Source organism: Podarcis cretensis (genome assembly GCF_951804945.1).
Source record: "Podarcis cretensis genome assembly, chromosome: 7".
In the NCBI taxonomy this organism is placed as follows: Eukaryota; Metazoa; Chordata; class Lepidosauria; order Squamata; family Lacertidae; genus Podarcis; species Podarcis cretensis.
Window position 1 is genome coordinate 89360295 of NC_137176.1, and position 27754 is coordinate 89388048.

The 27754-nt window shown below is 45.9% G+C and overlaps 1 protein-coding gene across 1 annotated transcript in view; it reads right to left on the minus strand.

Moving 5' to 3' along the window:
* The window catches only part of TSNARE1 (t-SNARE domain containing 1), a 394489-nt gene extending 370342 nt beyond the window's left edge, over positions 1-24147 (minus strand). Inside the window, exon 1 of the mRNA XM_079984518.1 lies at positions 24016-24147. The gene's annotated coding sequence lies outside the window, so the exon portion shown is untranslated. The remainder of the gene's footprint in view (positions 1-24015) is intronic.
* Between the last annotated feature and the right edge of the window lie 3607 nt (positions 24148-27754).

The window sequence follows — 27754 nt, forward strand, 5'->3', positions numbered from 1 at the left end:
TCATAGGGCTGCAATGGCGCAAAAATGTGATTACAAAGCATGGATCCACATGGTTTCCTCAGGATTTTTGCATTGGGCTACCCCAAACTCACCGTCAAATCACATGTCTATGGTCACAGCAAGAACCACAAAAATCATACATCCACTGTTTCGTTCGGATTTTTTTTTTTTTCTTATTTTCCTCGTCTAAAAAGTAGGTGCGTCTTATGGTCAGGTGCGTCTTATGGAGCTGCGGTAGACTGTAGAGGATAAAGTGATCAATGGCTACCAGCCACAATGGCTCGGCTCCACGCTTGAAGGCAGCAATCACCTGAACACCACTGTTCTTGTGATCTTTTCTAGTCCAGCATGCTGTTCTATACGAAGCTTCAAGCAGGATGTGAGAACAGCACATACTCCTTGTTTGCGATCCCCCACCAGCAACTGGTAGTCCAATAAATTCTGAGCCAAGATGCCTAACAAGAGCACAGTCCCTAGGAAAAAAATGGTTCTTTGCAGGCTTGGTTATCCGTGTCCCCTATTATCCTCCATTGGGAAGCAGGGGCTCAGATTCAGAATCTCTATGGCTACGATTTGCGTGGGCTCAAGGGAGAGATGTGGGCGGGTACCTACATAACATCATTGTTATGGCTCAAGTCCTTAGCAGACTGAATATATATACATAGCATTAAGTTTCTACTCCTTCTACCTATTCTCCCCATCTCTGGTTTGAGAGGGATTTCTGACGGAACTGAAACGTCTTCCAACCCAAATATAGAATCATTGTTCGGCTGCAAAGGAAAGGGGGGGGGAGTAAAATTGATGAGAAACATAAGGGAAAATGAGTGGCATATTGTAATTTTCCACTCCCGAGTCATGGAGAGTAAACAGCGCTCCTAGTTAGAGGTTTAAATTTGTTGTTGCTAACACCAGATCCAGGCAAAGAGGAAAGGGAGAAGCTTAGTTTTGACAAAATAAAAAGCAGCAAAGGTTCCTTGCTCCCATTTTATAAGCTGAAAGTGCAAATGGCTGTTTTTAAAAAGGAAAGGGGGCTTATTGAACTCAACAGCTGCAAGGGAAATAGTTCCAAGGGTAAGGGTAAAGGTAAAGGTAAAGGGACTCCTGACCATTAGGTCCAGTCGTGGCTGACTCTGGGGTTGCAGCACTCATCTCGCTCTATAGGCCAAGGGAGCTGGCGTTTGTCCGCAGACAGCTTCCGGGTCATGTGGCCAGCATGACTAAGCTGCTTCTGGTGAACCAGAGCAGCGCACGGAAACGCCGTTTACCTTCCTGCCAGAGCGGTACCTATTTATCTACTTGCACTTTGACATGCTTTCGAACTGCTAGGTTGGCAGGAGGAGGGACCGAGCAATGGGAGCACATCCCGTCACGGGGATTTGAACCGCCGACCTTCTGATCAGCAAGTCCTAGGCTCTGTGGTTTAACCCACAGCGCCACCCGTGTCCCTTTTAGTTCCAAGGGTAGGGTAGAAAAATTTGGGGGCTGCATCTGGCTTTGAGGCCGGAGCTTCCTAGCCCCTGTGACAGATACAGAAGAATTGCAAGATCTACAGGACTATGGACAGCTCCATGGGAACAACATGTCAGGCCTGGTCGTTGTCCTCTTCAGAACACCACACAAACGCTTCTTGTTCTTTTATAAAACTTTTTATTGCGTATTAACAAAACAATCTTATAAACGGCTCCTAAATATTATTCCTCAGAGTCACTTATTTCAGATACCTTCTGAGCTCTGCTTCTCCATGACCAGCCACTCTCAAAATGTCAAACGCGCCCTTCCCTTTGTTTTCCCACTCTTTTCTAACCTCCTGGCTATAGTTGGCTTGTATCTCCCCTCCTCCCAATCTGAGCTAGAACTGAACCCTTGCCTTTCCTGGGAACAGCCGGTCCCTCCCTGTTGTTCCTCCTGTTCTCTTCTATTAGATTCACTGCTCCCCTCCCCCCCCTTGGGGAATGCTTTCTCCCTCTGAGAAACTGGAAACTTCTCCCACTCTGGAAGAATGGCAGATGAAGATGATCGACTATATGGGACTGGCAGAAATGACCGGCAGAATCCAAGACCAGGGAAAAGAGTCGGTGGAAGAAGATTGGAAGAAATTTAAAGACTATTTACAGAAATACTGTAAAATTAATGAATGTTAGAATGATGTTGGATAGAAATTAAGTGGTTTCCAGCTGTAATGCTTAAGAGATATGAAAAAAAAAGGCCTAGAAATAAGTAATAACTAATGGTGAGGATTTGCTGAACTAACATTTTGAATTGGAATACAAGAAAGGGAGGTATGAGGAGGTCTGGAAAATATGTTAAAAGAAAATAAGTAATGAAAACGTTATTTGTTTTTTAATTATTTTTGTATTTTTTTCCTGTTTTGTCTTGTATTGTGTTGGTTTTTTTGGAAAACTTTAATATTCTTTTTTTAAAAAAAGGGAAACTGGAAACTTCTAACTCTTCCCTAACACAACGTCTTCCAACAACTTACGGAGCAGCACTACATAAGGGACAGCAATCTGCTTAAACTGATAATGTTGTGTTTTTAAGGAGTTTTGACCTATCTTGGAACCTAATGCTGAAGCATGGGTGATCTAAATCACCATTGCCACCACATTTGGTGAAAAGTCAGTAGCAGGACTTTGGACAACAGTTGCCTGACATAGCAGACAATGCCAGATCAGGGAGACCAATGGTTTGACACAGCACAAGGGATTCCTTGTCCTTATGTTGCTACTTACACCTAAAGAAAGATGACTGCCCACTTTCTGAAATTAAAACACCAGCACAAGAACATATGAGGAGCCTGCTGGAAGTCTGCAAGCTGGACCTGAGCGCAACAGAACTCTACCAGGATTATTCAGTTGGTTAAAAGCATGGTGCCGATAATGCCAAGGTTGCCGGTTCGATCCCCGTATGGTAGAGCTTCATATCCCTGCATTGCCAGAAGTTGAGCTAGATGATCTCCAGCGTCCCTTCCATCTCCACAATTGTGTGGAGACAAATGCTTTGATAGGACACATGATTCCCAGTAGCTGATATTCAGAAGCACTGATGACTTTGAACGTGGAGGCAGAGCCTAGCCTTCTCCCATGCAGAGTGTCAGACACATTCAGAATGACATTTCCAAACAAAGAACAAGTAGTCAGCTGTTCAAGCCTCCTTCTTCCTAACGGGTACCCATCACAAGATACACACCACCTGCTAGGTTGCACATCTTGGAACAAGGTAGTTTTTGCTTACAGCTGAAAGCATTAGCATAAACCTCACTCTCCAAATGGGAATTGAACGCGAGTGCCTCGCAGTTAACAACCGCCAAAAGTTTATTTTCATTACCATCAACATGGATCAGCAAGAAACAAGGCAATGCTCGACACACCAGTGAGAACCTGTTTAGCTTAGTGATTTACAGCTCTGCAAACATTAGTAACCAGGTCATAAAACCTTGAGTGGTACAAAAATGGCATCCTTCAACCACGAAAGCAGGGGGAGAAATCCAACACAGGGACCGTTTTATTGCCATAAAACAATAATCCGTAAACTCAGTTGAACCTCTCAGTTAATGCACCCTACGAATTTAGAAAAATAAGGCAACGAGGGAAGATATGTCTTAAATATAAGACTAGACTAAAGGCAGGGATAAGATAGTTTAAGACTATGTGTGGCATGACAAAAGTGGAGAAGCTCTTCTACCTCTCTCATAATAATACAACCCAGTAGGGCCATTATTATTATTATTATTATTATTATTATTATTATCATCATCATCATATCCCACCCATCTGCCTAAGTTTCCCCAGCCACTCTGGGTGGCTTCCAGCAGAATATAAGAACATAAAATGTCAAATGTTAAAAATTTCCTGATACAGGAATCCATGCAATGAAGCAGAATATTGGAAGATTCAGTACAGAAAAAGAGGTAGGTCATCTCATCTAAGGTCTCTGAGAGGGCAGGTGCACCCATGTCTCGGGGAAGCCCAGTAAGCAAGTTCTCCGATTAAAAACTTCCCCTAAACAGGGCTGCCTTCAGATGTCTCCTAAAAGTCAGTTAGTTGTTTATTTCCTTGACATCTGATGGGTGTGCATTCCACAAGAGCTACTACCAAGAAGGCCCTCTGCCTGGTCCCCTGTAACTTCACTTCTCGCAGTAAGGGATCTGCCAGAAGGCCCTTGGTGCTGGACCTCAGTGTCCAGGCTTAATGATGGGGGTGGAGACGCTCCTTCAGGTAATCCAACTGATTACCTAAGCCCATTAAATCTGGTTTCAGGATGGATAAGAACATAAAAGCATGCTGGAGAAAGCAGTAGCCCACCTAGCCCAGCATCCTGCTTTCCCAATGACCAAAGTTACCAGCGGGAAGCCAGCAAGCGGAATTCGAGCACCAGAGCCCTCTCACCTCCTTTGGTTTCCAGCAACTAGTATTCAGAAGCCTAGCTGCCTCCAGCTGGAAGCACAGCCATCATGGCTAGTAGCTATCAATAGATCTCCGCTTGATGAATTTGTCTAATCCTCTTTTAAAGCTATCCAAGTTGATGACCATTGCTACCTCCTGTGGCAGGAAGTTCCACAGTTATTATGTGCTGTCACGGTCCGGTTCATGGGCGATCAAAGTCCTGGCAGGGGACGTCAGGACCGGGGGCAAGATGGTGAGGTGGGAGCAGGAATGGGGGTCCAGAAGCCAGGAGTCATGAAATCAGGGGTCCGAGGATCGAAAAGCAAGGAGTCACAAAGTCAGGGGTCTGAAGATCAAGAAGCAAGGAGTCACAAAGCCAGGGGTCCGAGGATCAAGAAGCAAGGAGTCACGAAGTCAAGGGTCTGAGGATCAAGAAGCAGGGAGTCAAAAAGCCGAGGTCCGAGGATCAGGAAGCAAGAAGCCAAACTCAGCAAGGCAGGAAGAGTTTTGCTGTGGCAAAGAGTCAAAGGGAAATGCTGACCTTATATCCCTTCCCAGCTCTTGCCACCAGGTGCAGTGAGTGACAAATCAGCCTCACCTGTGCGGCCACGCCTTGCCTCTTCAGAACAAACTTAGGAAGGCCCCAGTCCTGCAAAGTCCTATGGTCACAGGGCCTGGCTCCTGCACGCACACCTGACATGTGCTTTGTGAAGAAGTCCCTTATTTTATCTGCCCTGAGTCTTCCAACATTCAGCTTCATTGGACGACTGTGAGTTCCAGCGCTACAAGACAAGAAGAGCTGTGCTGGATTAGGCCAAAGGTCCATCTAGCCCAGCATCCTGTTCTCGCAGCAGCCAACCAGGTGCCTGAAGGAAACCCGGAGCTGGATACAGCATGGGGCTGATAACGCCAAGGTTGCAGGTTCGATTCATGTATGGGACAGATGCATATTCTGGCATTTTAGGGGGTTGGACTATTTTGTTGTTGTTGTTGTTTTAAATAATAATAATACTTTATTTAGAATTCAACAATAACAAAGGAAAAGACCGCAGTAATTGTTACATCAATTCATCACAATTAACTGCTTTTAACAATATATAAATAATAATAGAAAAATTACACAACATCACTTTTAACTTACTGAAGTTTTCATATTACACTTCTTTATCTCTTTCTTAACAAATCAAAAAGAGAAAGACCAAGAAAGGAGGCACAAAAAAGAAAAGAGAAAAGGAAGGGAAAAAAAGGGGGGAAAGGAAGAAAGAAAGAAAGAAAGAAAGAAAGAAAGAAAGAAAACACAAAATAAACACATTTGACTTCCGATTAAACTCATTGTATTATTATTTCTACTATTTTTACACACACAGTTCCAAATTATTGTATTACTTTCTGTGTTTTCGTCAGATATCAAAAAAACATATATTTAACAAAATAAATAAATAACGGGGTTGGACTAGATCAGGGGTCTGCAACCCGCGGCTCCGGAGCCGCATGTGGCTCTTTTACACCTTTGCCGCGGCTCTGGGGCGGATACTAGCGAGGGGAGGAGGTGCATTGTGCGCCCCGACACTCCCCACTGTGGCAGGCGCTGTACTGGCTGTGACGTCGCATGGGGGCGGTGCGTGCGTTAGTCACGCACCGTCCCGATGTCACCTTCCCACCCGCCCGCTGCATTGTAAGGGGCATGTACGCTGGTCACTGCATTGAAAGGGGGCATGTACGCTGGTCACTGTTTTGAAGGGGAGTGAAGAACACACACACACAAAAAGGTAACTTGTTAGTTTAACGTTTATTTCTATGAGGAGGAGTAATTCTGAGGGGTCAAACAAAGAAATAATAAAAAAGTGACAAAAAAGTTATTTTTATAATGACGAGTTTTGCGGCTCCCAGTTTTTTTTTCTTCGGAAACGGGTCCAAGTGGCTCTTTTTGTCTTAAAGTTTGCAGACCCCTGGACTAGATGAACCTCAGGGTCCCTCCCAACTCCACAATTCTATAAAAGTCAGTAAAGGTAAAGGTAAAGGTACCCCTGCCCGTACGGGCCAGTCTTGACAGACTCTGGGGTTGTGAGCCCATCTCACTTAAGAGGCCAGGGGCCAGCGCTGTCCGGAGACACTTCCGGGTCACGTGGCCAGCGTGACAAAGCTGCATCTGGCGAGCCAGAGCCGCACACGGAAACGCCGTTTACCTTCCCGCTGGTAAGCGGTCCCTATTTATCTACTTGCACCCGGAGGTGCTTTCGAACTGCTAGGTTGGCAGGCGCTGGGACCGAGCAGCGGGAGCGCACCCCGCCGCAGGGATTCGAACCGCCGACCTTTCGATCGGCAAGCCTTAGGCGCTGAGGCTTTAACCCACAGCGCCACCTGCGTCCCAGGTATAAAAGTCAGTAGGTTGGACAAAAAAAGAGCGAGTTAATTATAATAAAATGAGCATGGAAAGTTACAAACTAGTATTTCAGCAGAGGTGCAGCATCTCTCCCCCTTTCTCTATATATAAAACTTTACCAACCCAATTGATCAAATATTATATGTCCCATTTCAAGGCAGGTGAATGGGTAATAAATAGCGAGGTGAAGGGGGGGGGGGAAACAGCAAGACGCAGCATTTTATTAAATGGAACCATTTGCAGCCAGTGTGTCAGCAAAGTTCCATTTCATCTACATTTTCCTTCGCTGAAAGCACAGGGCGGCGGAGCCTTTGCTCAGTGACTTATGACTGAGAGTTAAATCTAAAACCAGCTTTAAGCAGCCAGCAGCTTTGATTGGAGCCAAGAGCAATTATCAGAGATGCCCTCCACCAGAGAACCTGACCTGCACCCAGGGCCAGTGATGAGAAGAACGGTTCCAGCCATTAACTTTGCATCTATCCTTCTGAACCACGAATGCAGCAAGATCTGTGGGAGATTTAATTGCCACACTTTACATGAACTCTTGAAAGGAAGCTAGCCGGCCACCAGGAACATCTCTGGTGCAAGCTGCAATGAAACAAATCATGTCTGAACAGGGGCGTCTGGGTCTGAAGAGGCAAGGAGAAGATGGACGCATGCCTACAGGAGAGTATCAGCCAACAGTATCTGCCTGGTTCCCTGTAACTTGGCTTCTTGCAGTGAGGGAACTGCCAGAAGGCCCTCAGAGCTGGACCTCAGTGTCAGGGCTGAAGGAAGAAGAAGAAGAAGAAGAAGAAGAAGAAGAAGAAGAAGAAGAAGAAGAGTTTGGATATGATATCCCGCTTTATCACTACCCTAGGGAGTCTCAAAGCGGCTAACATTCTCCTTTCCCTTCCTCCCCCACAACAAACACTCTGTGAGGTGAGTGAGGCTGAGAGACTCCAGAGAAGTGTGACTAGCCCAAGGTCACCCAGCAGCTGCATGTGGAGGAGTGGAGACGCGAACCCGGTTCCCCAGATTACTAGTCTATCTCTCTTAACCACTACACCACACTGAAGGAAGGAAGGAAGGAAGGAAGGAAGGAAGGAAGGAAGGAATTGTGCATTTAGCAGGGCAAGTGAGGAGTCTTGTGTCTTGGATAACGGAAATCGGCAAAGTATTCTGGCACTGGGAGAAAGGGGGATGCAGCAGCACAGGGAGAAGAGTGGGAGAAGCTAAGCAGGGAATGCCAAGGTGGGAGGGAGAAGCTGTGAGATGTAAGGTCAGAGATGTAGGCTGAGTCTGAGTCACTACAGTTAACTTAAATGGCTCGAACTATCAGCTCTGGCATACCAAATGCCGTCTCAACGCAACAGCAAAAAACTCAGGAGTTGTAATGTGGCATTCTGTGTCGGCCCATCGGCTGGGAGAAATGTCAATTTAATTAGAGGAGGACGCTCACGGGAAACAGGACAAGGTCTGCAAAAGAAGGCATCGTGCACGCTTCGTTTTTGACTCTCCGTGTTTCTGAAGATAGCGTCAAGTCTCTTGCCAGAGGCTGGGCACCAGCCATTCAGAGAACCTAAGAGCATAAAATGAGCCTGCTGGAGCAGGTCAGTAGCCCATTTAATCCAGACCCTCTTCTCACCGTGGCTTGCCTGTGGGAAACCTGCAACCAGGATTCGACCACAACCCCTCCTGCAGTTTCCAGCAACTGGCATTCAGGAACACTGCTGCTTCCCAACCATGGAGTTAGAGCAAAGCCATCGCAGCTAGTGGCCATCGATAGCCCTCTCCTCCCTGAATTTGTCTAATCCTCTTTTAAAACTATCTAGGTGGATAGCTTTTCAATTCAGGTGTTGGCGGAGACTCTTGAGAGTCCCATGGACTGCAAGAAGATCAAATCTATCCATTCTGAAGGAAATCAGCCCTGAGTGCTCACTGGAAGGACAGATCCTGAAGCTGAGGCTCCAAGACTTTGGCCACCTCATGAGAAGAGAAGACTCCCTTTGAAAGACCCTGATGTTGGGAAAGATGGAGGGCACAAGGAGAAGGGGACGACAGAGGACGAGATGGTTGGACACTGTTCTCAAAGCTACCGGCATGAGTTTGACTAAACTGCGGGAGGCAGTGGAAGACAGAAGTGCCTGGCGTGCTCTGGTCCATGGGGTCACGAAGAGTCGGACATGACTAAACGACTAAACAACAACAACAAGGTGGATAGCCATCATTGCCTCATGTGGGAGGGAGTTCCGTAGATTATCTAAGAGTACTTCCTTCTACGTGCCCTGAATCTTCCAACCTCCCCTTTTATTCGATGTCCACAAGTTTTAGTGTTCAAAATTCGCCAGGTGCAGAACAACCGACGAAAGAAGAATGGAGGACGCAATTGATGGATTATGCAGAATTAGATAAACTAACAGGAAGGATTCGAAACCTGCGGGACCAGAGATTCTTAGAAGACTGGAGTAAATATATTAACTATTTGAAAAGTAATAGTAATGAACAGATTACGCTAGTAGGATTACAATAAGTTTTGTAAGGAGGACTGTTTGAAATATTACAAGTAAGACTATGAGAATTATTAGTTAATGATAATTAAGAGTAACAGAGAAATTAAGAAATGCAGAGTAAGTGATAAAGAATGGAAAATCATCAGAGGTGTTGACGGAAGTCAAAAATATTGTATGAGATAAGAAGTTATGTCATATGAATGTTGGAAACGATATGTTAAAAACCTAATAAAAATATTAAAAACAAAAAACAAAATTCACCAGGTGCGTTTTGCTACTGGCACGGGTCCAATTGCAGCCATGTGGAGATTTCTGGGCACCAGGCTGGCGACCAGTTTAAAAACATTTGACTTCGTTCCTAGTTAATACCTTTTCCATTTCCATTGTGCAGGTTCCTCCTTCTTGCATAGTGAATTATTGTAAGAGCAAGCTACTCTCAAGCAATGCAGTTGAGATAATAGAATCATAGAATTGTAGCATTGGAACGGACTCCGAGGGTCCTCTATTCCAACCCCCTGGTGAATGGACAGTCTATCGTGGGGACTGTAACCTAGGTTTAAGGTACCATTTGGCGCCTAGCTTATATATCTGAGTTTCAAACACCGGTTATGAGGGACAAATAATAATAATAATAATAATAATAATAATAATAATAATAATTTATTTGTACCCCGCCCATCTGGCTGGGTTTCCCCAGCCACTCTGGGTGGCTTCCAACAAAGATGAAAAATACACTAAAATGTCACATATTAAAAACTTCCCTGAACAGGGCTGCCTTCAGATGTCTTCTGAATGTCAGGTAGTTGTTTATCGCTTTGACATCTGATGGGAGGGATTTCCACAGGGCGGGCGCCACTACCGAGAAGGCCCTCTGCCTAGTTCCCTGTAACTTGGCCTCTCGCAGTGAGGGAACCGCCAGAATTCCCTCGGCGCTGGACCTCAGTGTCCGGGCAGAACAATGGGGGAGGAGACGCTCCTTCAGATATACTGGACCGAGGCCGTTTAGGGCTTTAAAGGTCAGCACCAACACTTTGAATTGTGCTCGGAAACATACTGGGAGCCAGCTGAGGAAGCCAGTGAAAATGAGACAGTGCAGCCACACAGCTGAGCATCCTTCCTGCAAAACAAGTTTCCCAGGTAAGCTGCAAAGTACAGCATCCACCTCCTACAGCAAGGTAGGACCCCTGGATGGTTAAGTCCAGTCAAAGGCGACTATGGGGTTGTGGCACTCATCTCGCTTTCAGGCCGAGGGAGGCGGCGTTTGTCCACAGATAGTTTTCCAGGTCATGTGCCCAGCAGGACTAAACCGCTTCTGCCGCAATGGAACACCGTGCCAAAAACCAGAGAGCATGAAAGAGCTGTTTACCTTTCTGCCACAGCGGTACCTATTTATCTACTTCTACTGGTATGCTTTCGAACTGCTAGGTTGGCAGGAGCTGGGAAGAAGAAGAAGAAGAAGAAGAAGAAGAAGAAGAAGAAGAGTAGTAGTGGTTTGGATTTGATATTCCGCTTTATCACTACCCTAAGAAGTTTCAAAGCGGCTAACATTCTTCTTTCCCTTCCTCCCCCACAACACTTACTCTGTGAGGTGAGTGAGGCTGAGAGACTTCAAAGAAGTGTGACTAGCCCAAGGTCACCCAGCAGCTGCATGTGAAGAAGCAGGGAATCGAACCCGTTTCACCAGGTTGCGAGTCCACTGCTCTTAACCACTACACCACACAGAGCAATGGGAGCTCAACCCGTTGTGCAGATTCAAACCGCTGACCTTCCAATCAGGCAAGCCCAAGAGGCTATGTGGTTTAGACCACAGCGCCAACTGCACAACCCAATGGGAAACATCTCCAGGCTAAAGACCCACAGGGCTGCGTCCAATCTTCCAACAAACTATCCAGGTTGAAACCAAAACTTATGAGGAACGGTTGAAGGAGCTGGGTATGTTTAGCCTGGGAGAAAAGGAGACGAAGAAGGAGATACGATAGCCATCTTCAAATACCTGAAGGGCTATCACATGGAAGATGGAACAAGCTTGTTTTCTCCTGCTCCAGAGTGTAGAATGCAAACCAATGGATTCAAGTTACAAAAAAAGGAGATTCAGACTAAAAATCAGGGGGGAAATTCTGACAGTGAGAATTGTTAGGCCGTGGAACAGTCTCCTTCGGGAGGTTGTTGACTCTCCTACATTGAAGGTTTTTAAGCAGAAGCTGATTGGCAGGGGGTTGGACTAGATGACCCTCGGGTGCCCTTCCAACTCTATGAATTCCCACCATTCCTATTACTGGCTGTGCTGGGCAGTGCTAATGGGAATTATAGTCCAAAACATCTGGAGGGCAGCACAATGGAGAAGGCTGGTACAGGTCATGGTTTGGAGGACTCAGACACTGAGAAGAACCTGAAGGAACAGGGATGGAATTTAGCAAGGCAGCTCCTATCTTCCTGGTTGTGTAGGGTGTCTCGGTGTCTGGCTTTGGACAGGCACAGATATCTTGAAGGCCTAAGCACCTCTCAGCTTATATTAATGGCTTGCAGTAAGGCTCCAAACAGCTGTATCTGAGCATCTCCCATATGTCAAAATTTTAGCCTCCCTCTCAGTGTGGCTCACAGCCTAGCCGCGACATCAGTATTTGCTTCTGTATTTTATGCCTCTGGGTGAACCACTTTATTTTGGTTAGATCGTGTCACAGGAGAAAAGCAAGCAGCATTTTAATTCCTTGCAGGATCAATTCTTATTGTTTAAGTATTGAGCGGCATTGTGAGCCGAGAGAATATTATCTAGTAGTTTAGACCAAAGTTTCTATTTCAGGCCCGAGGAAGAGCAAAATTGGGTGTGTTTTACAAGGCCTAATGAAACTTTTATGGCTCCGAACAAAAAAAAAGGCACCAGTTCTCTTCCAGCATTTGTATGAATTAGGTTTCAGACGCTCTGCAACTGTGGGTAAGCACTGCAGGGGGGCATTCATATCTGGGGAATTCTGCAGCCGAAGAGAAATATATTGAGCTGGTTTCTTCACACAAAGCTCTTCCCTTTGTAAAAAGGCCAGCCTACAGTTTGGGCCCCCTTCATGGATCACTGCTACTTTGGCCACCTCAGGAGAAGAGAAGACTGCCTGGAAAAAACCCTGATGTTGGGAAAGATGGAGGGCACAAGGAGAAGGGGACGACAGAGGACGAGATGGTTGGACAGTGTTCTCAAAGAGACCAGCATGAGTGTGACCAAACTGCGGGAGGCAGTGGAAGACAGGAGTGCCTGGCGTGCTCTGGTCCATGGGGTCACAAAGAGTCGGACACGACTAAATGACTAAACAACAACAACAACAACAGTTTGGGCTGCCATGCATGCTCACGCATATAAATAGAACCTCGAGTTGTGGACGTAACCCATCCCAGAGGCAAGGCCACAACTCGAAGTGTTCACACCCAGAACCGCTGCGTCTGTGCATGTGCACAGCGTGATTTAGCGCTTCTGCGCATGCGCGAGCAGCAAAACCCGGAAGTAACCGTTCTGGTACTTCCGGGTTGCCGCGGGAAGCAACTTGAAAAGACGTAACCTGAAGCGGACGCAAAGTGAGGTATGACTGTATAGGTATGCACAGCTAAGCAGTATGGAATTTTTTTAGTAATTTCATAAAAGTTATACACCGCTTGATTGCAAAGGAAACACAAAAGCCTCACAAGCAGTTTGCAAAAATATACAACAATAAAGCCAAGGAAAATCTGCAACTGTGCTTTAAAACATACAAAAAGTTAAAATACCGAATCAAATTAAAATTCACATCAGCATTTCTAAACGCCTGGGTAAAGGTAAAGGTAAAGGTAAAGGTAAAGGTAAAGGTAAAGGGACCCCTGAACATTAGGTCCAGTTGTGACTGACTCTGGGGTTATGGCACTCATCTCGCTTTACTGGCCGAGGAAGCTGGCGTACAGCTTCCAGGTCATGTGGCCAGCATGACTAAGCCGCTTCTGGTGAACCAGAGCAGTGCACGGAAACACCATTTACCTTCCCATCGGAGTGGTACCTATTTATCTACTTGCACTTTGACGTGCTTTCGAACTGCTAGGTTGGCAGGAGCAGGGACCGAGCAATGGAGCTCACCCCGTCGCGGGGATTCGAACCGCTGACCTTCTGATCGGCAAGTCCTAGGCTCTGTGGTTTAACCCACAGCGCCACCCGTGTCACAAACGCCTGGGCAGGCTTCCCTAAACAAGAAAGCCTTTAGCAAGCAGCAAAAGGAATACCATGGGCAGACTTCAGACCTGTTGGATCTACTTTGATTTTTTAACTGTAACTCCAGGATCAACCAACCAGAGTTTGGTGCTAGTACATATATGCATGGTGGGAAATCCTATGCTGAAATTGTAGCTTACCACATACATAAGAACATCAGTTCATAAATACCCATAAAAACATAATTTTAAAAACCAATAAGACATCATCAGGTACCAACAGGTTAAAAAGAGATATTCATGGTGCATAGGCCAGTCTGAACAGTACAATTGATAGAAGGCATCAGAAAGAAGGCAGAGACAGTGCCTGCTGAACCTCTAGTAGCAGGCAGTTCCACAGGGCAGGGCCTGTCACACTAAAGGCTCAGTCCCTAGCGAAGACCAATCGAACCTCAGGGGTGTGAGGAACCACCAGAAGTGCCCCATTGGGTTACTAGAGACTGAGATCCGTCACAAAACTACAGGGTTTCCTCAGAAAAGCAAAGGCATCTGCCTTGTAGACATCCCCGATCTGTGCTGCTCCCTTCTGAACCCTCCCCAGTTTGTCACCAGCCTTACCCAGACCTCAACCCTCTGCACCAAATAACTTCCCACCAGACCTGCACTGAGCTGTTTCGTAAGTTCCCAATGCTTCAATATATAGATACAGTGGTACCTCAGGTTACATACGCTTCAGGTTACATACGCTTCAGGTTACAGACTCCGCTAACCCAGAAATAGTGCTTCAGGTTAAGAGCTTTGTTTCAGGATGAGAACAGAAATTGTCCTCCAACGGCACGGCGGCAGCAGGAGGCCCCATTAGCTGAAGTGGTGCTAAGAACAGTTTCAGGTTAAGAACGGACCTCTGGAATGAAGTAAGTACTTAAACTGAGGTACCACTGTATTTATCTCCAACTGATGAAACCTAGAATGTCACTGACTCTCCTGAAATCCAGAAATAGACATGTTGCTATGGAGCATGTCAAAGACCAAGCGCAAAGTAGTATTTTCACAAAGTAGAGGGGAAGGTCTCTGGAAGAAACAAGGGTTTCCTACACCCAGATCTGGCTTCACGTAGGCTGATTTTCAGCTCAACCTGACGAGAACCTCAGCACACATTCAAAAAACTAAGTGTTCTAGCCCTTGGTACTGTGGAGAGAGTTTTTCAGAGCCATGGACAAGAACTCCATCCTTTGGTGAGGTTCCCCATGACTACAACATGTTATTTGCTTCTTGGTCAGAAGACGGATGTGTTTGGTCTTTTAACATGGGTGAAATGTTCTGAATTCGTTTTGTTTGAAATTGTAACCTAATGTACCTGTTTATTCTTATAATGCGCATCCGCGAGGCTTTGTGGCTGAATGTCGGCATATAACAGACCCTCTAAGTGTTCCTATTTTCCAGGAACAGTTCCAGATTTACAGAAGGATGTCTGTGTTTTGTTTGGATATTGTTTCAGAAAGTGGGCATTACTCTTAAGTGCGAACTGCAGAACCTCTAAGTGTCCCTATTTTCCAGGGACAGTCCCAGAAATTATAGAAGCCGTCCCGGTTTCTGATTTGATCCCAGAATGTCCCGCTTTTCCTAAGGGTGTCCCTATTTTCATCGGAGAAATGTTGGAGGGTATGGAGTTATGTGATCCCCAAGCCAAAGGAGATAAGTAACTATGCAACCTTTAGGAGACATCTATATAAGGAAGGTTTTGGATGTTTAATGTCTTGTTAAGTTTTTCTATATGTTGGGAGTCACCCAAAGTAGCTGGGGCAACTCAGTCAGGTGGGCAGGATATAAATAATAAAATACAGTGGTACCTCAGGTTAAGTACTTAATTTGTTCCGGAGGTCCGTTCTTAACCTGAAACTGTTCTTAACCTGAAGCACCACTTTAGCTAATGGGGCCTCCTGCTGCCGCTGTGCCGCCGGAGCACGATTTCTGTTCTCATCCTAAAGCAAAGTTCTTAACCTGAAGCACTATTTCTGGGTTTGCAGAGTCTGTAACCTGAAGTGTATGTAACCTGAGGCATATGTAACCTAAGGTACCACTGTAATAATAATAATTATTTGTTGTTGTTGTTGCTGTTGTTATTATTATTATTATTATTATTATTATTATGGAACAGGACGTCCCTAGTTTCACTGGAGAAATGCTGGAAGGTTTGCATAGAAAAACAGTGGACCCTCAAGTTACGCACCACTCTGGATATGTAACTTTTGGTTTGCAAACGCAGCAAAGTGTATACTTTCAGGTTTCGCTGCGCACGCATGTATAGAAGTGCTCTGCTCACCACACATGTATGAAGAAGCACTCTATTGCGTTGCATGCGTGCGCAGAAGCAGCATCTCCAGTTATGTACTTTTCAGGTTAAGTACGGACCCGCGGAATGAATTTAATTTGTATCCGGAGGGTCCACTGTAAACAGTAACAATAATAGTTTGAAGTTGTATATGGCATGCAGAACAAATTGGTTTGTCATATTTTTAACCCTATATTTCTCGGGGGGGGGGAGAAAACGAAAACAAAGGCAGCAGATATGCACACTGGATAGTTGTGAAAAATCACACACACCCATGAGAACTACACAGCAATCTGATAAAAGGAATCAAAAGTGAAACCGCTATACGTACAACACAGACTCAGTGAAAGGAATTCCTATTGCCTCTCTCTGCACACAACCGCAAATGCCTATCTTGTGGCTCAGTGCTGCAAAACAGGAAGCCACACACAATGCACTCAGGCGGTTTGAGAAACCCTGACATCAGCCGCACTCCACATTCTTGCGAAAAAGCACTGAAAGCCTGGTCTGTCTAGCTCTCCCACCAAATGTACCTCTGAAAGTGAGGGGGGGGGGAGACAAAAGCACCCCAACACCTCAGTGGCAAACTAAGCTGCCCTTTAAAGAGACAGTGCCATGAGGCATGCCTGTTAAGCTTTCTCCAAGAAACTTGGGCTAATGGTCTAGCAAACCCCTAGCCAAGGACATTGCCATTGCCAGTATCCCTACAACAAGCCTGCAAAGTAGGCAAACTGTGTTAGATAGATAGATAAAACTTTATTCGCATTAGCCAATGGCCATAGCAACAGTAAAACATTACAGCATACACAGAAAAGGAAATTTGGTATAAGAGCACAATTTAAAGTCCTGAATCAGCAGTCAGTTAGTGGCCCTTATTCTGATTGCCCCAGCTATCAACCTAGCAACTTTTGCTGTTATCTGCTCATTTTGATCTGGTAGGCAAACTGTGAGTGCCAGGGCTGGCTGATAAATGGCTTTCAACATCACAATAGATCACCAGCTAAACATAGCAACATCACAATTCTGAAATAAGAATGGAACCATGTGGAGGACTTGGCTGGCTTCACGGTTTTCCTACATCGTGATTTTTGCCGGTGTCTGGACTTGCGATTCACTGGCCTGGCCCCCGAGGGAGGCAGGCGAGAGCTGAGCTGGAAAGGCTGCAGGAATCGAGAGACGCATTGGCTGCTTTCACGGTTTTCCCTGTGAAAATTGTAATTTTTGCATAGTACACACACATACAACACCCCCCACCATTGGGCACTCTTAAGCACTATAAAGGAACTTAAACTACTAAAAACCACCCAAATGAACATACAGTGGTGCCTCGCAAGACGAAATTAATCCGTTCCGTGAGGCTCTTCGTATAGCGATTTTTTCGTCTTGCGAAGCAAGCCCATTGACAGCTTAGCGTATTAGCGCTATTAGCAGTTTAGCGGCTTTTAGCAGATCAGCTGATAAGCGGCTTATCAGCGGATCAGCTGATAAGCGGCTTAGGGCTTAGGAAAAGGGGGAGAAAGGGGGGAAAAACCCGCAGGAACTCGCAAGACATTTTCGTCTTGCGAAGCAAGCCCATAGGGAAATTTGTTTTGCGAAGCGCCTCCAAAACAGAAAACCCTTTCGTCTAGCGGGTTTTCCATCTTGCAAGGCGTTCATCTTGCGGGGCACCACTGTAATCTTGGGTGCTTTGTGCAACATGAAGGTGGTAGGACCTTTGGGTCAGTGCCTCCCTGGCTGTTCGTCTTGCGGGGCACCACTGTATTTGCCAATTCTAGAGAAGGGGTAGGAACCGGTGGCTCTCCAGATGCTATTGGACTGCAATTCCCATAATTCCTAGCAGAGAACCTCCATGCTGGCAGGGGCTGATGGGAACTGGAGTCTAACCAAATAACAGAAACCAGGATGGAGCTTGCAAGGAACTGGGCTATAGTGATCAGAACAGCCTTGATTCTCTGTAGCTGGTGACATCGCACAAGAAGCAGATTTGGCCCCCAATCCAATCATGTCTGGGTGAACCCCTGTACTTCTCCCTTATGAATGAATTGTTGCTGTGAGAACAAGTTAGGGTGCATTTGTTGTGAATCAGTTTATACGGGGCAGAAAATTTCCCAGTGCTTAATACGTCCATAGAAAGTTTACTGTTTTTGAAAGTTCAAATGTGGTTGAAATCCATCGCCAATACTGCATCGGGCAAACTGGACAAGGGTTTTCGCTTTATTTACTGCATGCCACTAAAAGAATTGCACCCATTTAGATTGCTATCTAAGGCATCAGAAAAAAATTCAGATGCTAACCAAAACATTTCTGATGCAGTTTACCCGAGGCGCAGAGTAGAGGGGGGAATTTCCAATTCAAAATTTTCCAGAAAACCCACATCACTGATTTATACCCAGGCAGTTTGCATCACTAAGGAAGAAGGATGATTAAAACTGATTAAAAGCAAGTTTTCCCACTATTATCTCATATTATCCCCAAGTAATGATGCATACTAACCGCTTCATCTAACAACAAAACCTATTAATTTACAACTAAATAGAGTGTTTACACGATACCTCTTCCCAATGTTCATAAACACTGCAGCTTTCTCTTCCACCTTTGCTCTCCTTTCATATATCGCTTCCACAGTCCACCTGCTTTGCTCTAAGAAATGCGCAGAAACATGAAATGGCTAAGAATCCAGAGGTTTGTCACATGCCAGGGCACTATGGAAAGGGAATGAGGGTTTTTCTTTTCCTTCTTGCAACTGTGTACAGACTCTACATCCCACAGATACCAATGTGTAAAGGAGAGATCTATTCTCTAAAAGGACTCCAGAAGAAAAACACAGCCCTGCCCGGTAGAATAGCCACCACCCCAGCAAACCACCAAATCCTCTGTCAGGGAGAAATTGGGCTTCTTTTTCTGGACGACCTCCAGTTTCACAAAGGCAAAAGTCAGAAAGTTTACTCACTGCCTTTTTGAGTCCCAAGCCCATGCGCTACTCAGCAGCAGGTAACCAAGCAGCCAGGTACCGGATTCAGAGCCAAAAGATTACTGCAAAAAGCCACGCAGGTTATAAATACAAATACAGTGGTACCTTGGTTCTCGAACTTAATCCATTCTGGGAGTCCATTCAACTCCCAAAACCAAAGCACAGCTTCCGATTGGCTGCAGGAGCTTCCTGTACCCAAGCGGAAGCAGCATTGTGACGTTCAGCTTCCGAAAAATGTTCGAAAACTAAGCCACTCGAGAACCAAGGTACCACTGTAAATGCAAGTTGTATCCAAGCATGTGTGGTTGCTTCATCACCCAATTCTTTGTCTGTTTGAGCCATTAGAACCTTTGTTTTATTTTTTAGAATAAGGTAGATACCATTCTGTTTCTGGAAGATGAAAAGGAAATGCCTTTATTTGCTTAGAGAGAGCAAAGGGTAACTACCCAGCTCTGAGATCTGAATGAACAGTAGTCAGAGCATGGGAATTCAGAGACTATGAGGTCATCCAGGCAAACACCATGAACAATACCTCCTGTGCAGAAAAGACTTTACAGGTGGGGCAGGAACATTATACAAGCTTCCCGGCAGGTGAGTCGCTGCTACTTACTGGAAGAAGGGAGGAGGATATAGCAGAGGGGATCAGCTTAGTGCAAACTCACCGGCAGGGGCACCAGATTGGCTCTGCCACCGTGTTTGCACCATGTCAACCTCCCACTGCTTCACCATTCCCGGAAAGCAACAGCCACCCAGTTGCTCCACACCATCCAAAGAGCAGCTTCTGCCCTTGTACTGAGCCCATGCTAGCAATGCCGTCTATGACGCCATCTGTCCTCTTTATAATGCTTGACCTCCAAAAAGTAAGTCTCGCTCGCATGCATCTTTCATCCAACAAAGAAAAGCAGCCTTTCAATTCAGTGTCTTTGACTGAAGGCCACTGATTCAGCTTTAAGAGATAATAAGTGGACGTTTGTGTATTCAGATTTAATTTTCACCACACTATGTAAAATGTGGGAAGGGCGGGGGTTGGGAGAAAGCCGTTTGGGGGGTTATTTTTGCAGTGGTTTTTCAATACCCATTTTTACGCAGCCTTGAAGGAATACCAGCACTGCACTTCCAGGAAGAATACATACAGTGGTACCTCAGGATAAGTACTTAATTTGTTCCAGAGATCCATTCTTAACCTGAAGCACCACTTTAGCTAATGGGGCCTCCTGCTGCTGCCGCGCCACCAGAGCACGATTTCTGTTCTCATTCTGAAGCAAAGTTCTTAACCCAAGGTACTATTTCTGGGTTAGTGGAGTCTGTAACCTGAAGCGTCTGTAACCTGAAGTGTATGTAACCCGAGGTACCACTGTACTGCCTTTAACTCTTGCCCCTGGTATGGTGAGACACACTCAGATAAGTTCTCTTTTGTGCACTCACTGCCTGGCGAATCAGAAAGGTTTTTTTCGTTAGGCTGATCATTATTGTATTTGAAATACTTGTTGTTCAAAGCGCTTCGCAGATGTTGCCTCAGCAGCCCTGACAACCTCCCTGTAGATGGAGAAACCGAAGTTGAGAGAATTACAGGGTCTCGTGGCGTGCAACCGTCTTGTGGATGAGCTTAAATGCAAACTATACGGAAATGTTCTAAATGCAGTTAACTTCTATACTGCTTTTCAGCCCAGAGAAATTAATAACTCACATGAGAACCAGTGGCCCCAAATGGTGGTGATCCTATCATTATGCACTGAGTTTGAAGTTTTACCTTACTATCCAGTTTGAGGAAATGGAGGGTGCAAAGCAAAAAATACAAGCCAAGCCACTTCTGCTATTAGCACCAATGCATAATGCAGTCAAGGACATTAAAGGATCCTCTGGACAAGCTATTTACTTAGCATTCATCCTTATATGCTTGTGCAAAGCTGAAACTGAGGGTAGATCATATCTGGTTTTTCTTCTGTTCAGATCTGCTAGCAAGGAGGTTATATGTCAACGAGTAATCATCCTGGAATCATCCTGGTTTACTTGCGGGTCATTTACACAACTACCCAAATGGTCCATTCCACACATTTTACCCTGCATTTCTCAGTCACTTTCCTAACTGCAAACAAAAACAAAAACCCGTTTCTTTTCGGAAGTGGACTTGTTGTGATAAGGAAGGGATCAACAGTGGTGTCCTTGGGGTCTTCCCCTGGGGCCCACAAAACCTGAGACCCTTCGCCCACTCACTGTCCCCTTGGCCCCGAGGTGCTGGCTGCCATTTTCTCCCTGAAGAAATAGAGAGAGAGATGAAGAAGGAAGTTGGATGAAAGACTTTCTCTCCCACTTCCTCTTTCAGCTCTATGTAATTTTCAAGGCTCAGATTACGGTAATTCGGAGTGGCTACATGCCATGGCACAAAAAAAAACCCTGTATGTGCTCCTGGGCCCCCAAAGTGTGAAAACAGCTGCAGGAGAGGGTTAGTGAGTAACATTATGGGATGCTTGGCAGTTCCAAAGGCATGCATAGGCAACCTCGGCCCTCCAGATGTTTTGGGACTGCAACTCCCATGATCCCTAGCTAACAGGACCAGTGGTCAGGGATGATGGGAATTGTAGTCCCAAAACATCTGGAGGGTCGAGCTTGCCTATGCCTGGCCAAAGGGTTCAGTGCTTCTCTGGGAAAGCTAAAGCCTAGACATTGGATCACACTCACTTAATCCTCACCGATTTGTAGCTGACAAACCTCAGTGACTAGGACATCTAGGACCAAGGTGAATCCATTCAAACTCCCTTGTTGTTTTTGCTACTGCCAGGACGTGGAATGTTACTACCAAGATGTGTGTTATTTGTCTGCTGCTACATTTGTTATGTGTTGCGGCTTTATTGCTGTTATTATGAATACATTCTTGTGATGTGTTTAGTAGTGGTTAGAGTGTCAGACCAGCGGCGTAGCGTGGGTTGTCAGCACCCGGGGCAAGGCAAGTAATTTGCGCCCCCTAACCCGGGGCAAGGCAAGTAATTTGCGCCCCCTAACCCGGGGCAAGGCAAGTAATTTGCGCCCCTAACCCCTAACCTGCCACCGCTGCCAGCTTCTTCTTGCTGCTGCCTGGGCTGGGGTATTTACGGTAAGGTAGCCATGGTGGCGGCAGCGGGTCCGTGTCAGGTGATCTGAGGCGAGTTGCCGCTGGTGGTGCCGCCCAAACAACGCCGCTTGCCTGGAGGAGGAGGAGGGCAGAGAGGCGAGGAAAATGCAACATGGCCCAGCAGCTGCAGCAGGGCTGTGAGGAGGGGCTGCCTGGCACGCCCTCCGCGGCCCTGATGCGCGGGGACCGCGGCGAGCGCTGAGAGTCACTGCCTGCCGGACACCTTCAGCCCGGACGCGCGCACAGCTCGTCAGTTCCGCGAGACATGGGGCTCTGCTACAGCCTGCGCCCGAGGCTCTTCGGCGACTCCGGAGGCGGCGAGCGCCCCCCCCCGATGTTGTGCCCGGTGCGGCCGAGCCCCCCTGCACCCCCCATGCTACGCCACTGTGTCAGACTAGGACCTGGGAGAGAGCGTGATTCAAATCCCCACTCAGGCATGAAACTCGGGGTCATGGAGTTTGAGTCCCACGTTAGGTGAAAGATTCCTATACAGTGGTACCTTGGGTTACAGACGCTCCAGGTTACAGACTCCGCTAACCCAGAAATAGTACCTTGGGTGAAGAACTTTGCTTCAGGATGAGAACAGAAATCGTGTGGCGGCAGTGCAGCAGCAGTGGGAGGCCCATTAGCTAAAGTGGTAACTCAGGTTAAGAATAGTTTCAGGTTAAGAACGGACCTCCAGAACGAATTAAGTACTTAATCTAAGGTACCACTGTATTGCACTGGTTGGAGTAAATGACTCAGGTAGTCCCTTCTAACTCTATGAGAGGCGAAGCAAAACTCTGACCCTAAACCTCCACTGCCTTGTGGGATATCTTCGGGAGACGGCTAAGCAAATCCAGAGCAGGGTCCCTAAGACGGTTGGAAGGCACACCTCCTTCCGGCAACTCCTGCAGCCAAACTGATGCCAAATGTCTGGTTCTGCTTTCCTTTGGGCCACATCAGTGAGGCTGGGTGTGTGTGTGTGTCTTGTCCAGGACCAGGACCTCCATACACACCGCACAGGCTTGCGCCCCACTAAGGTCACTTCAGTGCTGCTAACACAGCGGCTTGTCTTCACCCCTGGAGGCACACTCCATTGTCTCTCGAGACAGACAGGTGGCAACACTGATTTTATGGCCTCATTCATCAGGCCTCTTCTTATGTTTTCATGGTCAACACAGTTTTATGGACTGCATCTGTCAAGATCGGGTGTGTCTACAGTACAGGCCTCATCATCACAGTGCGGACCAAGCACAGCACCAGCTTCTCCCTCCGATCGTTATCTATTGTGTCCCAGAACATCTCTCAAACTAAGCAGTGGCTATAGGGGAAATGCAAGCCAAGGCAGATTACAGGCCAAAAACAATGCATTACTGTATTTTAATATTTGGTTGGAAGCCGCCCAGAGTGGCTGGGGAAGCCCAGCCTGATGGGTGGGGTATAAATAATAAATTGTTGTTGTTGTTGTTGTTGTTGTTACAATGCTCAGCTCTACTCAAGATATGCTCAGAGGGTCTCCTGGGAGACAAGACAATACTCTTCTCCATGAAACTAAGTTGTTCAATGCATGATTCTAGGGCACGGGGAAGTATCTCTGCACATGCTCAGAAACACTAGGCCAAAACCGGTTAGGATTTTGAAGAAGAGGCAGGAGCCCTCTTGCACAGAATGCGAGAATTAACAAGTCCGCAGAGAAAGCAAAAATGCAACTATCTGTGAACATACACAACACATACCCAGATACAGTAGCAAGATGCAATCTCCCTAGGAGCTCCTCAAAGTATCCGTAACAAAAACAACACTAAATTTGCTACATCAGCAAAAGAGGAGCAGATTGTTGCATGCAAAGTGAGACGCCAAGCCCTCCTCTCTGGTAGGACAGGGCTAGTGGGGGAGCTTTGGCCCCTGACAGAATCCAAATACACACACATTCAACTGAGCCCCACATCTCTCCCCAGCCTGCTGCAGCCCCACTGAAGAGACCAGACCCGGTCCTCCGGCGCCTGCTAAAGTGGCCCCCTTTTTTGCATTCACATGTGCAAATGTTCCAGGATCCGCCCGCCTTGCAAGGCTCCTTCTTCTTCTATGGCCCTCGCCATCATCACCCCCCTCCTTGCTAGGTGGGTAAGGGGAGCCCCGGGCCATGACTCATGCAAAAACGCCCCATGGAAATTGGGGGACCATTGCGCGCGCAGCTCCTCACCTGCCCACAGCGCGTGTGCGTAACGGGGTTGTCAGCGGCAGCAGCCTGGGCTTGGGAGGACGAGAGCAGAGGGGCTCCGCAGTGCGCTTGCGCGGCGAGGAGGGTGGAAACAGAATGGCCTCCCCCCTTGATCAGCTGCGCGACGTCTGATTGGCTGGCAGCTCCTTGCGTCGAGGAAAGAAGGGAGGGGCCGGACTACAAATCCCAGCAAGCACGGCGCGGAGGCGGAGCGAATGAATAGGAGCGAAGGGGAGCTGCCTGGCCCCGCCTCTGGAGAAGCTGGGAGATTCATTCATAAAAAAAGGAGAGTTGGGCAACTGGGAACTGAGCAATAGTTTGTTACGAGGCAGCTGTCCAGCGCCGGATTTATGGAGGCAGTGAGAGATTTTACTTTCTTGGGCTCCATGATCACTGCAGATGGTGACAGCAGTCACGAAATTAAAAGACGCCTGCTTCTTGGGAGAAAAGCAATGACAAACCTAGACAGCATCTTAAAAAGCAGAAACAACACCTTGCCAACAAAGGTCCGTATAGTTAAAGCTATGGTTTTCCCAGTAGTGATGTATGGAAGTGAGAGCTGGACCATAAAGAAGGCTGATTGCCGAAGAATTGATGCTTTTGAATTATGGTACTGGAGGAGACTCTTGAGAGTCCCATGGACTGCAAGAAGATCCAACCTCTCCATTCTGAAGGAAATCAGCCCTGAGTGCTCACTGGAAGGACAGATCCTGAAGCTGAGGCTCCAATACTTTGGCCACCTCATGAGAAGAGAAGACTCCCTGGAAAAGACCCTGATGTTGGGAAAGATGGAGGGCACAAGGAGAAGGGGATGACAGAGGATGAGATGGTTGGACAGTGTTCTCGAAACTACCAGCATGAGTTTGACCAAACTGCGGGAGGCCGTGGAAGACAGGAGTGCCTGGCGTGCTCTGGTCCAGGGGGTCACGAAGAGCCGGACACGACTGAACGACTAAACAACAACAACAACATAAGCTCAACAAGCTACAGCTTAGGGCCTCACTCACTTGGGGGCTCCCAAAAAAATTAAAGGGGGAAAAACTGGATGTGCATTTCCAAATTATAAGATAAAAAACAAATAAAATAAAACCTACATACAGCAACAGTGTTTAGTGTTGTGGAGGCTCCTATGATTTAAGTAAGCCTGCTAGCCTGCTCCCTAAAATATCACTGGTTTGCTACTATTATTTCATGTTATAGGAAGTTTTTAGAGACTAGATTGTGTGTCTTTATCGATTGTGTTTCTAAAGGAACTTTTGTTATTGCCAAATGCCAATGTGTTTGCATTATTAAGTTGATAGCTGTCAACGTTTTCCCTTTTTTAAGGGAAATTCCCTTATTCTGAATAGGATTCCTCGCAAGAAAAGGGTAAAGTTGACAGCTATGATTAAATTTGTTATGACTAAAAATATCATTTTAAGTTAGAGCTTAGCAATCATTTCACTATTATTATTATTATACTACTTAACTGTATTTCAGTTCAACAATTACTTTGATAAAATACGTATTTTGTTACATGCAAATGGCTTTAGATACCTATTAGGTCCATCAATTACCATATAGCATATATTCAACACAAAAAACAGCGACAATTTGTTGTTGACAAAGGACAGCTGGACATATTTTCAAAACTTGGTAAGCTCACTTGGTAAACTTAGTATCTGAAGAAGCATATACCCAGAACAAACTTAGTTGGTCTCTAAGGTGCTACTGGATAATTTATTAATTTATTTCAACTGCATCAGACCAACACAGCTACCTACCTGAATCCTGGTAACCTCACATAAGACTTTCTTTCATTTCTTTTTTTAATAATTTTTATGTAGGATTTTCAATTTTACAGATTTCAAAAATTTTACAAGCATTTTAACATGTCGAAACTCAACTTCCTTCCCCCTCTTTTTGCAGTTTGATTTTTTAAATATATTTTCTGCATGCTCCAAATTAATCATTTATCCATCTACTTTAAATGTATCCTCTTTTGAAACTGCAGGTTGTTTCAATAATCCTGCCAATGTTCTTACCTGTTTACAGTTTGTTTGTAAATATTCAATCATTTCATATTTTTCCGGTAAGTTTCGCCACTTCTGAGTATTCTGTAAGTTTTTGTATCCATTCTTCTTCCGTCGGGACTTCTTCTTCTTTTCATTTACGGGCAAGTAACATTCTAGCCGCTGTAGTTGCATACATGAATAAATTTCTGTACATTTTGGGTAGTTCTGTCCCTATAATTTCTTTCTTTCTTTTAATGTTTGTTTTGAACGTGTAATAAAATTTTAATTCTAACTTTCAAAAATAAATGTATTCCATCATGGCTGTACAGAACTGTTACAAGTGCCACGTAATACACATTCCACATCTATAAGAAATCAATGTTTGAGTGGCAGCACACTGTGGAACTCCCTACCTAGGGAAGCACCTTCTGTACTGTTTTTGCACCTGCTGAAATCTCAATATCTCTCTCTCTCTCTCTCTCTCTCTCTTTTACTAGCCTTCCTAAATATCTAGAATGCTGATGCATTTTTTATTGATTTTTTTTTAAAAAAGTTGCAATTCTATGTACTAAAAAAACTTATTGTACCCTTTCCTGTTTACTACTTTGAGATTTTCTTTTACAATCAAATGGCACAGAACAGAAATTGTGCTCCAGCAGCATGGCGGCAGTCGGAGGCCCCATTAGCTAAAGTGGTGCCTCAGGTTAAGAACAGTTTCAGGTTAAGAACAGACCTCCAGAACGAATTAAGTTCTTAACCTGAGGTACCACTGTATTCTCATTTTGTATTTTTCTGTTGCGTACTGCCCCAGGATCTTTCGATGAAGGGCGGAATACAAATTTAAATAATAATGAATATACAGGAAACTTCTTTAAGCAGCTAATATAGGCATTAAAAATGAAACCTTCATCTGGTTGTAAATATTAAGATTATACCAGCAAGAATGAGTCTTTCTGTAAAAAAAATGATTTAAATCAAGTCTTACTGACTAGTGATTTAAGTCGTGATTTAAATCAATTTGATTTAAATCAAATCCACCCTGATCCTCTGTGCTCTGGTTCCCCCCCTGCCCCAATGGCTGGCTTGTCTCTCCCATCCCAACTTATGTGGGGCCCAGCCAGTTGAGCCCAATGGATCTTATCCCAGCATAAGCCCTGGAAAAGGGAGCGTGGCGAGGGGTGAGGACCAGAGAGGGAATACATAAGCTGGTTCTGAAGCCTGTTTTCCTCATTCATGTGACTTGGCAACCCAGCGAAAGTTGAGCCAACAGAAAGGGTGTTGTAACTCAAGCGCTCTTGAAACTGTACCCCAGAAGGACCAGGTGCGCAGCCTGGGAGTCATTTTGGACTCACAGCTGTCCATGGAGGCGCAGGTCAGTTCTGTGTCCAGGGCAGCTGTCTAACAGCTCCACCTGGTATGCAGGCTGAGACCCTCCCTGCCCGCAGACTGTCTTGCCAGAGTGGTGCATGCTCTAGTTATCTCCTGCTTGGACTTCTGCAATGTGCTCTACGTGGGGCTACCTTTGAAGGTGACCCGGAAACTGCAATTAATCCAGAATGCGGCAGCTAGACTGGTGACTGGGTGTGGCCACCAGGACCACATAACACCAGTTCTGAGAGATCTGCATTGGCTCCCAGTACGTTTCTGATCACAATTAAAAGTGTCGGTGCTGACCTTTAAAGCCCTAAACGGCCTCGGCCCAGTATACCTGAAGGGGCGTCTCCACC